Source organism: Aulonocara stuartgranti (assembly GCF_965226115.1).
Source record: "Aulonocara stuartgranti genome assembly, chromosome: 9".
Lineage (NCBI taxonomy): Eukaryota > Metazoa > Chordata > Actinopteri > Cichliformes > Cichlidae > Aulonocara > Aulonocara stuartgranti.
The window spans coordinates 30,149,934-30,166,068 of NC_138960.1; the positions used below are offsets into that span (position 1 = coordinate 30,149,934).

Sequence of the window (16,135 nt, forward strand, 5' to 3'; positions counted from 1 at the left end):
TAACAGCAGGGTGCAAGATGCTAGCAGGCAAGGCATACATGGAACGCCATAACCAAGTGGCCGGCATAGTGTACAGGAACATCTGTGCTGAGTACAACCTGGAAGTCCCGAGGTCAAAATGGGAGATGCCCCCAAGGGTGGTGGAGAATGACCGAGCTAAGATCCTGTGGGACTTCCAGATACAGACGGACAAAATGGTGGTGGCTAACCAACCGGACATAGTGGTGGTAGACAAACAGAAGAAGGCGGCCGTAGTGATCGATGTAGCGGTTCCGAATGACAGCAATATCAGGAAGAAGGAACACGAGAAGCTGGAGAAATACCAAGGGCTCAGAGAAGAGCTCGAGAGGATGTGGAGGGTGAAGGTAACGGTGGTCCCCGTGGTAATCGGAGCACTGGGTGCGGTGACTCCCAAGCTAGGCGAGTGGCTCCAGCAGATCCCGGGAACAACATCGGAAATCTCTGTCCAGAAGAGCGCAGTCCTGGGAACAGCTAAGATACTGCGCAGGACCCTCAAGCTCCCAGGCCTCTGGTAGAGGACCCGAGCTTGAAGGATAAACCGCCCGCAGGGGCGTGCTGGGTGTTTTTTTATATATATATATATATATATATATATATATATAATGACAATCTGTTGTGCAGTAGTATCATTATGTATTTATTGTGATTATTATTTTTTTAAATGTCTTGTACTTTTCCCCTGAAGACAAATAAGCAGTTACAAATTGAACTGAACTCAACAAATAAGAGCTTATCTACCAATACCAGACACATTTACTTCTTTAATTCTTTTATTTGAATTTAATCAGATGGCAGAGCAATAGTCAACATTGCTCAGTGAAAGTAAGTAGTAAATACAGTTTGAGATTCATCCCCATGACAAATGCAGGTAAGCCTGACATCATGTAAGGTGCTCTTTTATTTTATTTTATTTTTTAAATTAATTGTCAATCAAAGTGAAGGATTTTGGCCAAACGGTGACTCGGGATATCGATCCCAAATATCTATTTTTTTGTTTATTTATTGTCAGTATGTGTGTGTGTGTGTGTGTGTGTGGGGGGGGGGGGGGGGGGGGGGTGTTAATAGCATCTGAGCAAGATTTTTTGAAATTATTAACAAGCACAGCCACTGACTCACCTCTCATTAGCTTCATCTCGCAGCTACGTCAGAAAGACAGGGAGGATGGTGTTCTCTCGTCACTGCAGACAGCCACATTTCTCCCAGACAGCAGCTGGTGTCATCATAAACAGGCAGAGTTGGGAAATTCAATACTGGAAACTGTTCTGTTCTTTTCAATCCATTTTAATATTTTTAACAACTTTATTTGCTGAACTTCAGTCAAGTCTATGTTTAATTAAAAGCATAGATCAACTTTCTATTGTAGCTACTGGTCTGCATATGTGTTCCACTTTTGTCAAGTTACCACAAAATGTTTTAATATTTCACTTCCTATGCCTGTTCGCATGCTTTTCTTTTTTGTGTGTTCTTTATGCGCTCTAACGCCATATGGAATCGTTTTGAATTTGTTGTCTTCATCTTGCACATATGGGCAAAACTAAGTTGCACTATCATCCCATGCTGTAAGCCAAAATGGAATTTAAACGCTAAACACTAAAATCTCTTACATATTGCAAAAGATTTGCCTTTATTCTTCTGAATATCTCTGCCTGCTGCTTACCAGTCTGTTTAAAGACCAGAAACCGATTTTGGTGAAGCTGGAGAAGTTAAAAAATATATATATAAAAAAACAAAAACAAGGTGAATAGGGTGAGTTCAGTTTGTCTTCTGCCTCTTACTTCCGCTCCCAGAGGATCACGAATGGAACGCAGAAATGCAGGTTTAAAGATTTACCACTAGGTGGAGCCAGTGAACTTATTTGTCACCCAAATAAGTTAAAAACCATTCATATTCAAATGTTTGCGTCTCTGATATAGATTTGTGAAAGATAACGACACGTGTTAATGTTGCAAATTTAAACAGATTCATATTTTGGAGGATTAAATTGGCTGATTGAGTGGCCAGTTGTGGATTGAAGGAATGACATTGCTTTAAGCATTACGTTTGCAGCTTAAAGGTCATGCTGGCTCTGTTAACAGAGGCTTAGAAGTAGTTTGTCAATTACATGCAAAATATTTACCACGGTTGTGTCCCTAGAGATGTTTTACATAAAACATTGCATAATTCTTTCTTCTTTTTTTTGGGTGGCGTGCCACAGTGTACAGTCATGTCCCTGGCATGCCCGCGAAGTGTGTTAAAGTCCACTCGTTGCAGGAAGTGCTGATTTGCCCTGTGTTGAAATACATTTCACCTACAGTGGACTCTCACAGTTACCATCAAACAGGCATATTTTAAACCATGTATCCAATGCCATTATTGTCTTTTATTCGGTCAAAAATGTGACCAAAGTAACCCACCAGCATTTGTTGGGAGAGAAAAACCCACACAGTGTTTTAACAATGCCTGACTTTATTAATGCACGGGAAGCTCAGAGACAAACAGGTTTTATTCAAATGGACTATGAGGTACAAGGAAACAGCTTTATTGGAACTAAAACCAAACAGCGTGCCCTCTTCTTGCTGATCTTGGAAAAGAACTCGCATAGTCTGTGCTGAGTTACGAGGAGGACAAGTTTGGCATCACGTTCTTGAAGTTGGCTACGAAAAAACTGCAATGACTTCCTTAAGAAGATGATGACACGGATTGGTCCCTGCCCATCCGCCTCTTGAGAGCTGAAAGAACATGGACCTGAAGGGGATCCTGAAGACCGAGGTGGAGCATGTATTTAGCACACTGCAGAAGTGAAGAAAGCAGGATGAGGGGACTAAAGTGAAGAAATTTAGAGATGAGACTTAAGTTGGAAGTAAACAGGCCGAGATGATGCCAGCGGCGTGTCTAAAGTAGTGCACAAGCATTAATTGTATTGTTCAGCCCATTTGCTGCTCCCTCTCTAGTGTTTGAAGATAGGTGACAAATAAAAGGAAAATCTGAAGCCTGGTGATTCAGTGACTCTGCTATGCAGTTTGGAGGCATGCTTTTATCCTGATGCGGGTGTTCTCTTGGATGTAAACGCTCCCATTGCCAGTATGAAAATGATGTGACGTCACTGGATTTGTCTGGAACACAACCGAAAACCTGTGAGGGATTTTGGATCGACTCTCCACCACTATCATCAGGAAATATTCTCATGTGGCATCAAATACATACGAGAAACAAATCTGCACATAGATCATAGAAAAAAAAGAACTTTGACAAAACTACAGACTAAACCACTGTGGATGCAGCTGTGCTGTTAAGCTGAAGTTGTTTACGTGTGTGTGTGTGTGTGTGTGTTTGCAAGTGTGTGTCTGGGTGTGTGTGGTATTTCTGGTATTTTTGCTATGACAACAACGATATCAATAACAACTTATTCATTACATTAATGAAAAACTGCAATATAGAGAGAACAGATAATCCATCTGATCTCTCCATATTACAGGCCTCAGCGAGTGCAGGCCTGGCAGGACCAGGTCAGGTAACCAGAATCCAACTAGCACCCTCTGCATGTTACCTGTACACTGTTTTCCCGTGGAGGGCTTTTGTTTTCTTCTCTTCCTACTGAGCAAGTAATGCATTAAAAGAAGCAGGATGTCCAGTATTGCTGAAAACTATGACAGAGGTTTCAGGGGACAAGTGGCCACAACCCAGGATGTCGTGCCAAAAATTCTTGTCTGCCTGCTGAGACCACAGGGCGAGTCCAGAAGTAGCAACAGTAGCAGTCCACCTACAGTAATACTGATCATAACAGACACAAACAAAGAAGGCTAGAAAAAGGAGAGAAAGGAAGAGAGTCCGAGAGGTGAATCAGAACCGAGACATATTTCCCATCTGTATGTCTAAAATGTAGATGGGAGCATTAATAAAATGAAAAAAAGAAAGAAATATGCCAACATGTCTCTATTTACTTCTAACAAAAGACTGAGTAATATTCACGGCAATATTTGTGAATATACTTTTAAAATTATTAAAATAACAACAACAACAACAACAATAATAATTTGAGTTTTGTAAAATGAATATAATATGAAATACTAAAAAGTTCCACACATATTACCTTAACCTTGTTTATATGTATAGGGCTACAATAAACCTAAATAATCCTGACACATGCACAGCGAGCTGTTTGATGTGCAGCTAAAAGTAAGACACTTTCTATTAATTATGATTTTAATTTATTACCCATGTGAAGGCAGCTGGAACCGGTTTTAACATGCGTGTTCATTGTCATGTCACACATTACTAGCACTCTCTGCACTCTTTACAAGTGACACATAAACTCTACACAAATGCATTACACTTTCATGTAATCTGTAAAATAATGGCCCTAGAATTCTAACTCGTGTTTTTTCTTGTTACTGTTTTGCTGGAGAACTGAAGAAGCAAAGAGTTGCCTCAGTTAGTGAGAGTGCTATAATCAAAGAACTTCCCTAAAACGGAGGATGTAAAAATGTAGCATACGGTAACAGAAAACCCCACAAGATGAGTCTTTCAGACAAGTTAAACCAAGTTCCTGTTTTTAGTTCTCTCTTCTTTTTTTTCCTTTTCTTTTTTAAAAAAAAGAAAAAATCACAACTCTATAGTCTGTCTGCACTTTCATTCATAAAATGTGTTGCGACACAGTTTTACAAGAAATGCTGTCAGTAATCGGTTTTCATTTAGGAATATTAAGCAACCGTGTATTCCAGGATGTGTGTGAAAGTCACACCCTCATGTCAGTCTTTCACTGTGAAAACTGGCCACAGTACATGCGGGTATGCATGCAAAAAGAGACTGAGACTGCAATAAAGAGCAAAATGGAATAAATGACTCTGATGTTTACATTAAATTTGTTTAATGGTGCAGTAACTGCAGCAATTCATCAATAGTTGTCAGACGGAGATAGCGGCATAAACACAGAATGACTAGATAAGATTGCATGCAACAGGTCACGTAATATTCACATGTACACGTCATGAGAGACAAAAGCAAAAGCATTAGGTCCAATTAGCATGCAGCCTTATTGCATTTTTAAAAATATGCGTTACAATTAAAGAGGAAACACAACCAAAATGATCCCCAAAATCTGACAAGAAAATAATAAAGCAACAATCTAACTACCAGACTCAGAGTTTACCTTAAGCCTTATGTTTGCTAACAATGCTGAATAAAAATTGAAAATTTTATTTACCTAAACATGGAGAATGCAACGTTCCTTACTCCACCTTGGTTTCTGTTTGGTGACTGACAGTGTGTGACACATCCATTCTTTCATCTGGGCAAGGCCACACGTGAACTTCAGCAAAAGGATCACAGTGTTCCCTTAGCTTTCCCACGGACGCTTTATACTTCAGTGATGTGATGCCAAAAATATGCATATCGTACAATAAAGCAAATCTATCAAGGTCAGCATACAGTGCATGCTGTGAAGTGAGCTAAAACAAGCAAAAACACTGGTGTGGACCTTTGATGATCCAAATCAGGTAAACGACAACACAGAGAAAAAGCCACTATCTCCCCGCAGATCTGACAGGTGTGGAAATATTTTTTTAAGAAGAACGTGATTAATTACTTCTAGTGACTAACCTACCCCTTTTTACAAGGCAGATTTCAACAGCACACTTTAAGCACATTAAGCCACATGCAGTATTGTAAGAACAAGATCTTGCATTTTATGCACTTTTTTTGCAAAGGCCTTGAGTGCAACACTTTGAAACTCCCCCACTACGCTTGTTGATATTTTTCATTGTACTCTAAGACATCAGCCTGAAAAACTAATTGCAAAAAAAATTTTTTTTAAAGTAAAACTCGCTAATCCTGAGGAGTATTTTCTTTAACATTTATATAACTCTTTTCTTATTCTCACACTATGATTTACTCACAAAAGCTGCCACCTTTGTATTTTTCTAAGACAGCTTTATCTTTGCTCCAAGATCCTAGAAGGCCTGAATCATGCTTGATTAGCTTTTTTCCATTTTACCAGTAAACAATTTCCCGTAAGAAGGAAGTGATTTGGTCTAGTTGGGTGCAGGTGTCTAAAAGGACAGTAAATAAATCCTGTCCAGCATGCATGAAATACTTGACTGCATTCCTCAAGCAGTAAGAACGTCATTGTAGCCACAACAAACACCCGAAGTCCTTAATGCACTTGCTGCAGTGCTTGATGTGCAACCTTAATGTAAATGAAGGATTCGTAAAATGAAACGCTTCAACTTGCAGCTGACTGCAGGCGACGACTTTAAGCAACTTTATTGACGGAAACGTAATGATTTAAAAACATATGACATTGTGTGTCTCGGTTTATCCCACACATAGTTTGTCAGTGAATCAACAGAAACAAGATGAATCTTGCTGCGGAACATCATCAGCGTCTTTGATTGCTGTCTTGGATGCACTGGTGAGGTCCCACGATGCATTGCTGCCTGGCAACACTGTCATAATCTGATGGATGTCTTTAATTAGTGTCAATTCCACCACTGTAGCAGACACGTGCACCCACACATATTTTCCTTTACTTTAAAAAAGCCAGAAAAACACTATTACTGGGGCTAGATAAACTCTTACTGGTAACAGGCAGCGCCACTGTCAAAATAGAGTCAAGTGAAAGAGTTTGCAAGAAATTCAGTCCTTTTTCTTTTAAGTGTTTCTGCAATTCATCCTTAAAAAAAACAAAACAAAAACAAAAAAAAACAAAAAACTCAACAAACCAAACCCAACTGGTTAGGAAGTGGAGCATTGTTAAGGTTGCAGCAAAAAACACAAAACAAAACTGTGGGAATCGATTGTGCAAGTAGTTTTTTCCCACAGTTTTTGCCATGCTTTGTTATATAAAGAGATTTGTTTGCAACAATTCCGAATAAGTTGGGTGCGTGACCTGAAATGCTACATATTACAGAGTTAACCTTTGACCTGGCTGCATTAGAAAAAAATAAATCATCATTGCAGAGATCTAATCTTAGACAGAGTGAAAGATGCTACCCCCCAACGAGTTTAAACAAGTTCTGTGTTAAAATTGTTTTGTGTGGTAAATCCATTTTGAGCCTCAGCTGTTGCCCCCTCCCACCTGTTTACAATGGAACAAAGCATCTCAGGTGGATTATATATTGGGGTGCATATGGCAAAATGTGCTTTTGTTTTTTATTATTTAGCTTATTCAGAACTGCTGTGTGTCACGTGGCCTTACCAAATCTTTAATCCTGACAGTATATTTTTGGGGAAATCCATGACAGTACCTTTAATATCTGCTTTTCACAGATCGTATTTATAGTCTTCTACTTCTTGGCCACGCAGGCTTGAAGGGTAGGAGAATAATTGTTTGACAATACTATGCCTATCTTCTCTGTCTTTTTGCAAAATCAATCTATTCACATGCATTATGCGGTATGTCCATATAGGTTATAATGGACTGGATGTGCATTTGAAAGCTCTAAAAGCATATTAAGTTTAAAAAAAGAGAGAGAAATGGGAAAAAAGAAAATATAGTTTTGACTTTAGCAAAAAGGGAAATGTCTGTTCCAGAAAGTTCACTTGTAATTGACTACACTGAGAATTAGGCCATCAGGCCATCAGACTGCTGAACACGTCATAGACACCTCAGCTTCACTACTGGAACTTCAACATTATGCACTCCACACTGTATATAAATGCCACTTGTTTTGCACATATTCAACTCTGTATATTTTATATATTTTATTATTATTATTATTATTATTTTATTTTATTTTTTTACTATTTAATTTGTAAAAATGTGTATACACACACACACACACACACACACACACACACACACACACGTAGGAAAATATTTAGTATACACATCCAGAAATGCATACACTATTATATATTGTACATATATTTATTAGTTTCAGGTTGGCCATTCTTGTATTTTGCTCGTTTGTGTTGTTGTGTTTGCACATCTCTGTTGCTTGTGGGGCTCGCACACAAGAATTTCACTCGCATGTGCTGTGCCAGTGTGCCTGCACATGTGATGTGACAATAAAAAGTGATTTGATTTGATTTTGATTTGATTTGATTTGAATTATGTAGGGAGGTAGCATAACTACTGTAGATACTTTTAATAGATACATTTAAAAAGTAGTCGACCATGAAAATCAACGCGCATATAGCCTCTGGGAACATTTGTGACACAGCAGATTCTTCTCAGTAACATTTTCTGCATAGTGCTTTCATAGTACATGAATGAATGAATGGACAAAGTGGAAACGTTTAAAGATGAACACGTGTGACATTTGGGTACAGAAGGTAATGACTAACATGCCATAGACGCAAGAAATAAGGAGGGCAAATTACTGATAGCGTGCACTACTCGGATTTGCCAGATTAAATATTAGGTCCATCAGCTTGGAGCTATATTTGGCAGTTTCACGAAAACATGAAAGCCTGCCCACAGCATGAGCTAAACAACGTGCACGCATCCTGCACTCTTTACCTCCACTCTGTCACAGCAACCTTTGGCGTCAGCGTACATTTTGCTATTTCGAGGTTGAATCTTTTTTTTTTTTTTTACACGTTAATTTATGTTGAAGTAAAGTGAAACCTTAGCGAGGACGGAAGTAATGTCACATGCTGCGTAAGGCAGGACGTGATTCCTGCGTGATTCCTTCGCTCAAAAGCCACAAGAACCGCGGGAATAGAGGGAGGACGAACACGTATAGTTTCAAACTGTAAAGCCATAACTTTGAAGAATTTCAGCAGCAATGAAGACGCACTCGATACTGCCCGCTTCCAACATTAGCCCGAGGTGAATATGAATGAAGAATGACCAATGGTAAGTAATAAAGCATGCCACTTAGGTACACGCAAATGGCCTACGATGGTGACGCACTGAATTAAACTCACTTAAAACCATTAAATCGGTGACAAGTTAGCGCTGATATCAGGTCAGTGTTAATGCATGAATGAAAATGCAAACATGCAAAGCCAGTACCAGGTAAAGCAGCGTAGTCTAGCGTATTCGAAACTTACCGGGAGCTGACTACACGCGCATCCGTCTCACTGCCTTCTCCGACGAGCGACTGGCGCATTTACTGTTTAGAGACTTCAGAGTTTTCCACATAGGGGAATTCCGTGCTAATAACTTCCCATGTGCCAGTAATAAGGAAACTGAAATAGAAATAGGATTTACGGGAATTAGCTCATGGCTTACAGGAATTGGTAGATTAATGAAAGACTTCTTGAAATCCCACTCAAGTTTAAGTTCAGTAAGATACCAAATCATGCATTCGTATAAACACGCGCAAACCTATACATATGTTAATAAACTCCATACAGAAAGAACACATTGACTGCGCTAGAACCCAAGTCAAAAACAAGATTTCAGTTAGAGTACAGGTGACTAAAAAAGTAAAGTGATCCTACTGAATAGAGTGTGGAGTTCAGTACTTGACTAGTACCTGCTCATTTTAATTGTTTGGTTAGTTAAAAGTGTGTCAATTTCTAACTTCTTAATAGTATGTGGAGCAGTTGCTTTGCATTGTATTAAATAGCATTAACATGATTTGTTTTCTTTTAAAAAAAAAAGTACATAGACATGTATAGTCAAGTAAAATGTGCAAACTCCTCTCTGAAATCGAGGGAAGTTTAAAGTAGTGTTGAATGAAAACTTTTGAGTACAGTCACAGTAACTCAGAATTGCGCTTGCGTCAATGTACTATCAATATTTCAGTTCGAGGAAAAACTTCTGTGAACCTACTGGAATTACCAGGAGTTTTGCTTTCGTGACTTGTAAAATGTAGTTGGATCATCGTCAAAGTCTCTGACTAAATGGGAAATAAAGAAACTTTTTGTGTCCACTCATGGCTGCTTCTAAAGGTACTTCGTCATAGTTATTCCAGTCAAGGAGATAAGATTTGGAGCATAGTTGTGGAGGTGCCCCTCCCTATTAATCGAGGGATACAAAGTCTATAATGTCAGTGTGGCTCTTCTGAAAAACTATTGGTGTGTCACCATTCACAGGACCTTTGAGGAACTGCATTGAAAAGATGCAAAAAGATGAAAAATGTCTCAAAGGTTTTTAAAGTCCTGCGTTTCAACAGTAAAAATAAATTACCTGTAAAATACAGAAAATTCATGATTTGTTACTACTTGAAAGGATCATTTCAAGAAAATGATCTACAATCCTGAACAGGTGAACTAAAACACAAGGGCAATAGTAGAAGACGTGCAGAAATCTTTACAATTTGCTAAAGCATGTGTTCACGTGTGAGAGAAATGCTAGTGCTATTTCCTTACTACTTCTACGGCTCACCTCTGAGGAGAGGTGAAACTGAAGCTAAAATCCCAGCGCTACACTTGGAGCAAAGCCTCATCTGAGTTGTGAAGCACGGTGGAGGGACCATCATGTTTTAGGGTTGCTTTTCTACTTCAGGGTCTCAGTGGCTTGTACTCCCTGAAGAGATCTCAAAATAGTACAAAGAAATTTTACAGGTGGAAATATCGACAAAGTTCTATGACCAGAAGCATAGGAATGTTATAATTAAATAGATCAAATTTTAGAAATATTTCATTAAGTAATGCTGGTAATTCAACAGGTTCACAAATCTTTACTTGCAACTCTGTGTAGTAGGTTTATGTGTAACATTATGACAATTATTTGATCGTTGCTTTTGCTTTTTTTGCAGTGTTTGGCTGTGGTTTAAAAATGTTAGGTGCATTAGTATGAACTGAAAAATGTATATAGTATTTTCTTTGTCTATCATGCAACCAGAGCTGTAAGCAGAATAAGAATGATCTCAGCTTTGGAGACACTAAATCGTGGTGCCTGGGAACCAAATTGTCCTAAATGTAATTTATTGTCAAGTGTGACGGAGGTTCCTCATTTGCTGTTAAAATGTCAAGACTGAATGAACATTTCAGCATTTCATTCATTGCTGGAAGGGTTGGCCACAAATTTCGGAACTGAACTGAACTCTGTCCGAAAACAACAGAAACCTGTTTTGAAGAAATACTTAATCCATGAGAAAACTTCTGCCACCGAGTGTCAGTGTTACAAACTCCTCAAGGCTTCATTTAAGACTGTGTCATTTTAGCTCATTACGTTTAATGTGACACTTTGGTAAATATACTTAAATCTGGAGAGATTAAGATTTGCTCATAAAACACTAACAGGCGGGACATGTTTTACGAAATTCAGCGAAAGATTCCATCCGTGACACACACAAATCTAATTCGACTATAAAAGAACTCGTTACCTTTTTAATCATTAATCCTAACAGTAGTAATCGCTCTTCTGTGATCAAAGGGACATTGTCATGCACCCACATATACTTGATTAGAAACCCTATTGCTACACATGTAGTGCAACGTATCTTCAACCTCATTTGGAAAAAAAAAATGTAACTCTTCTGTCTCCTACACATAGTCGAGACATATCGGGTTAAGTAATCAGCAGCATGCATTGTTTTTCTTGTGCATAACTCACGATGTGCAGTCTTTCCAGATTTGAAAGTCACCTGTGCATTTCACAGAGGAGGGCACAGCTGGTTGTTTAAAATGCTTTTTATGCAAATATGTTTTAGATTTTTTTGGCTGACCGCTATGTTTCTGTCTCACTCTTTCTCTCCCTATATCCCCCACACTCTGACCCTAAACCTTAAGCCTCTTTTTTGCATCAGTTTCCTTGTTCTCCTTCTTCTACCTCTCTCTCTGTCCTGTGGTAGTGTACAACTTGATAACATCAGAAGTGATTATATCACCATCATTCAAACGGAACTGCAGAGGACAGTAAGTAAGACACTGATTCTATTTTTATGCCAAGTTTGTTTTAGATAACTATTTGAACTTACCATGTAGACACGCTTCTTAACCCCAAACATTGTGTGCTCAGTTGTGACTCTGTATGTATACAGATATATATCAGCTGGGCTAAAGGTCTTTGTTGTAATCTAAGAAAAAAGCATTAAATCTCAGTTACAGCTCAAAGGCTAATTCCCCTCTAATACAGATGGATTGATGTATCCCAGGATTTCAGTATAGATCATATTAACTGTACAAAAATCATATAGGTGTATATATGACATATGATCACCAAGGACGAGATGGAAAAAGTGTAATAGGAAGCAGCCAGGTTACAGCAAAAAATTTAGACACTGGAGGTGGGAATGGTGCAAAAGGAGCTGCAACCTAATATTTGGCATCAGATGTTGGACTTTCACCTAATCCTTTTTAAGTACTGGCAAGAAATATCTGGAGGCAGCTGTACAGGGAGAAGGAAACTAAGGCAAAACAAGGAAAAGAAGCTGGTTTGCGTGTTTGGCGTGAAACATGAAGTTAGAAAGAGTCACTCACATGCTATTTTAAGGTCAGCTGTGCAATTAAAAATACACGTTTAAGCCAGCTCACACTTCCTGTCAGTCTATAAATCTAACAAGTGGTCTCTGGAAACTTCTTTTCATACAGTGCAAGGTTACTACAGATATGCACTGTAAATAACTGCCATTTACTGTAACTACCTACTATTTACAGTATATTACAGTATTTACACACACACACACACATATATATATATATATATATATATATATATATATATAGCCTCAAGCTCCCAGGCCTCTGGTAGAGGACCCGAGCTTGAAGGATAAACCGCCCGCAGGGGCGTGCTGGGTGCTTTTATATATATATATATATATATATATATATATAGACACAGTGCAAACCCACAACTACAGTTGCCTCTCTGTTACAATAATAGAAAACCCCAACAATCAGACACCCCTTGAAAGCAAGCACTCGGCGACAGTGGGAAGTAAAGCAATTCCTTTTAACAGAAAGAAACCTCAGTATTTACAATTAAGCAAAGTTTGGGGGGGGGGGGGGGGGGGGGGGGGGTTGCCTTTAGTTGTTGTAAGGTTTTGATCGGAAGAAATATTGCTCAGCATCAACATTTTTCTCTTCTATCTATGGACACCACCAAAAATATTAAAAGCAATATGTCCTTCCAACATTCTGAAAAATAACAAAAAACACTAGTTGCTTTTTGAATGTTTGAACAATCTTTAGTGGTATGACTAACATTGACTACTTCATGTTTTGTTCATTCAAGACAGAAGAAATCACAAGCTTGCTGCAAAACTCAGACTGTTCAGTATTCTCACACAAGCTACGCAACTGCACACCAGGCAACGCAGTGAGTCATAATTATTCTGTATCTATCAGATAAAATGCATAATGATGATACATTTAGAAGGTAGCCCTTTTTAACATGCACCTGTTCACCACTGCTCTAAACAGTCAGGCATTGCATTACCATAATCATAATCGTAGCTGGACCCAGGTGTTTAGCTATGCAGCTTAATAATCATTTCAGATTTTGTAGTCGCTGTTTGTACTGCATAGAGTTCATTGTTAAGTTTAAAAGGTCTCACCTCTCTTCTGCAGACGTCTGTGCGTACCTTACATAACCTAACCTGCAAAATGCGGAGTTTACCGTTTCTCCAGATGACTCTACAACTGATCACGTCCGTCGAAATTTCGATGAGTTGCCATTGTCGTGAGAAATCAGTAAGTCTTGACTTTTTACACATTATCTGATGTTAAGAAATTTACCCCAAGCCTAACCCAGCCACACTATTAAAACCACCTGCATGATATTTTGAAGGTCGCCCTCATCTCGCCTCATGTTACAGCTCTTACCATTCAGTATGTGTACCTGTCCTCTGAGGGTGTCTGGCACTGAGGTGCTCTGGGTTGCAAAGTAGGTCCTCTGTGGATCAAGTTTATTCTGTACATGAATGCTCAGTTGGATTGGCCTTAGATAGTCAACACCTTGGACTATTTGGCCCATTTTTCAAACTCTTTCTGGTAGGGAAGATTACTGCTATGATTTTTGTTTCTATTGCAGTCATATTGCAGTGCTTTGCACTCTATGAGTTATTCACTTCATCTGACATCAGCCTAAATGTTGTAGCTGATTGGTGGAAACATGCAGTTTAAGTTCACGTTTGTACTTTAAACCTTGGAAGTGACCAGCTTAGGAAAGTATTTCTTTCAGTTTCTCTGACTGAGATGCAACATTTAACATTGACAACTGACGGAATGGAATGTTGGCTGGCTGAAGCGTTTTATCTTGCCAGACAGTGGATGACTCACTGACAGGTGATGAAGCTGCCCGGCTTTAAGAGTTAATTCAAACAGAAGACTGTTTGTTTCTTAAACTACTTTACCTGGTAACAGGGTATAAGAGTAGGAGAGACTCGAAAGAGGCAGGAACTGCAGATTGGTCTCTCATTGGTTATGCTTGTGGTAACCTCTCCTCACCTTACTGAGGGAGATAATTCAAAGAATGCTATAGAAGTTTTTTACACAAACTATCATGGGAAAAAACAGCCCAAGTAGTTCTAGATCAGTGACGCACCGTGTTGTTCACCCAAATTAAATTTTAATAGTTGGATCAGAATCAGATTATATGATTCAGATTCATTGCTGAAGTCTGAGTCACACAGCAGAGCAAACCGGGGACTCGCAGAGTGCACCTAGTCTGACCAGACAAGCTCATGCTTAAACATAGTGGCTCACATTGTGACATATTTGATTTGATTTATTTTAAACAAACTTGCATTGTGCAAAGATCAGCCACTTTTCACTCAGTTCTTCATGATGCAGAAGCAGGGAAACGGGCACACACACAGCAGCTCTTGTGGAGTGTTCCCAGCATGCAGTGGTTATATACCTCACAAAACGTGGAAACATTGGGTCCTGGCATTTAAGCCGGTGTTACTTAATACTTTCCTAAACAGTTTAACATGGCAACAATAATACAGGAATACCACAGTAAATCTTCGAGATGTTGACTTGGGCTCCAAATCCCTTGGATGTGAATCCAACTGAGAATCGTACTGAAAGTTTTTCCAAATGAGTGAGCCTCACATTTCAGGACTATAAGGACCTGATGTTATCATCTTGATGTCTGATACTATGAAACGCCTTCAAAGGATTTGTGAAATCATCTCCGTGATAGAGCTGCCTTAGAAGTGAGGGAGACCTATGTAGGTGTTCGTAATGTTGTGACTGATGTGCTTTGAGTAAACCTCACATACATACTGTGGCATTGTATGGTGATTGTAATCTACGCTTCAGTTTTCTGTGCAAAGAGTTAAGTTGGTGTGTTTCAGTTCACAATAAGGGATAAATAGTCCTCAATAACGTGCAGGCTACGTTGCTGTGACAGTACATATTTGCTAAGAATGCCTTCATAATTTATCATTGTAATGCTAATTCCTTACCTTTATCCACTTGACTCAACAATAATTAGCATGTGTCTGTGTTTTACTGACTAGATCAAAATGCCCACTGAGAGTTTAAAGAGGAGAAGGGGAGCAACAAGACGAAGGAGGAACGAGGGGACGAAAAACAGAAAGCAGACTAAAAAACTGTGCAAAGCCAAGGCAATTCTTTCCGCCATGACTGAATGCTACCAGATGCTAAACTCTCTATAAATGGATACCTGAATCCAAACTCAATCACAGCATGAAGCTCAAAACTTGCATGCACTGTCAGTTCCTCTGCAGTATGCATTGCTTCGGTGGATTATGCGAGGAGGAGCTTCCACTTCATTTAGGCTTTCCTGTCAAGTACCAGTATATTTCTGTAGCAGCTGTTTCAGGTGTTGTATGACTACTGACTCTTCAGATAAGTTTCCCAGCCACACAGAAGCAAAATATTCAGTCAAGCGGAAATGAAATTCCTAAGTCTTCCTAATATCCTGATTTCCCACGCACTAAGGACCAGCTGCATATACAACCTTTTATGCAGCATCATGTGGACTACAAACAGTTTAAGGTGCATGTTTTCTTTTTTTATTATCACAGCAAAGCGTTTTAATAGCTGAAGTTGTGTTTAGCTATAAAAAGTGGATATGATTAACTTTAAAGGTGCTTAAACTGAACTTTGTTTTCGAAGCACTTGCTACGACATTAACTTGCACTTAGTAGTGGCTGCTGAAGCATGACTAGGAAATATTAAGGTGCTCAGATATAGTTTTGCTTTCACTTTGGATTGGAATAACTAGCCCTGGCAGATCTTTTTTATCTTGGTTATCTAAAGCTCCTCAATTTTTGTTTTTAATTTTCCTGTCCGGGGAGTTGTTTTAGGCTGTGTGTCAAGGTAC

The 16,135-nt window shown here is 39.0% G+C and overlaps 1 protein-coding gene and 1 long non-coding RNA gene across 3 annotated transcripts in view; one reads left to right on the forward strand and one right to left on the reverse strand.

Moving 5' to 3' along the window:
* pkia (cAMP-dependent protein kinase inhibitor alpha) overlaps nt 1-16,135 on the forward strand; it is a 204,644-nt gene that overhangs the window by 171,397 nt on the left and 17,112 nt on the right. The gene's annotated exons all lie outside the window — the stretch shown is intronic.
* Nucleotides 2,447-11,621, reverse strand: LOC309714963. 2 transcript variants are annotated; one of them, XR_014279106.1, is made up of 2 exons: nt 8,998-11,621; nt 2,447-3,800 (listed from the first exon to the last, which is right to left on the reverse strand). It is a non-coding gene; the product is annotated as an uncharacterized lncRNA (long non-coding RNA). The 2 variants fall into 2 exon arrangements; XR_014279107.1 differs by lacking the exon at nt 8,998-11,621 and adding an exon at nt 5,204-8,800.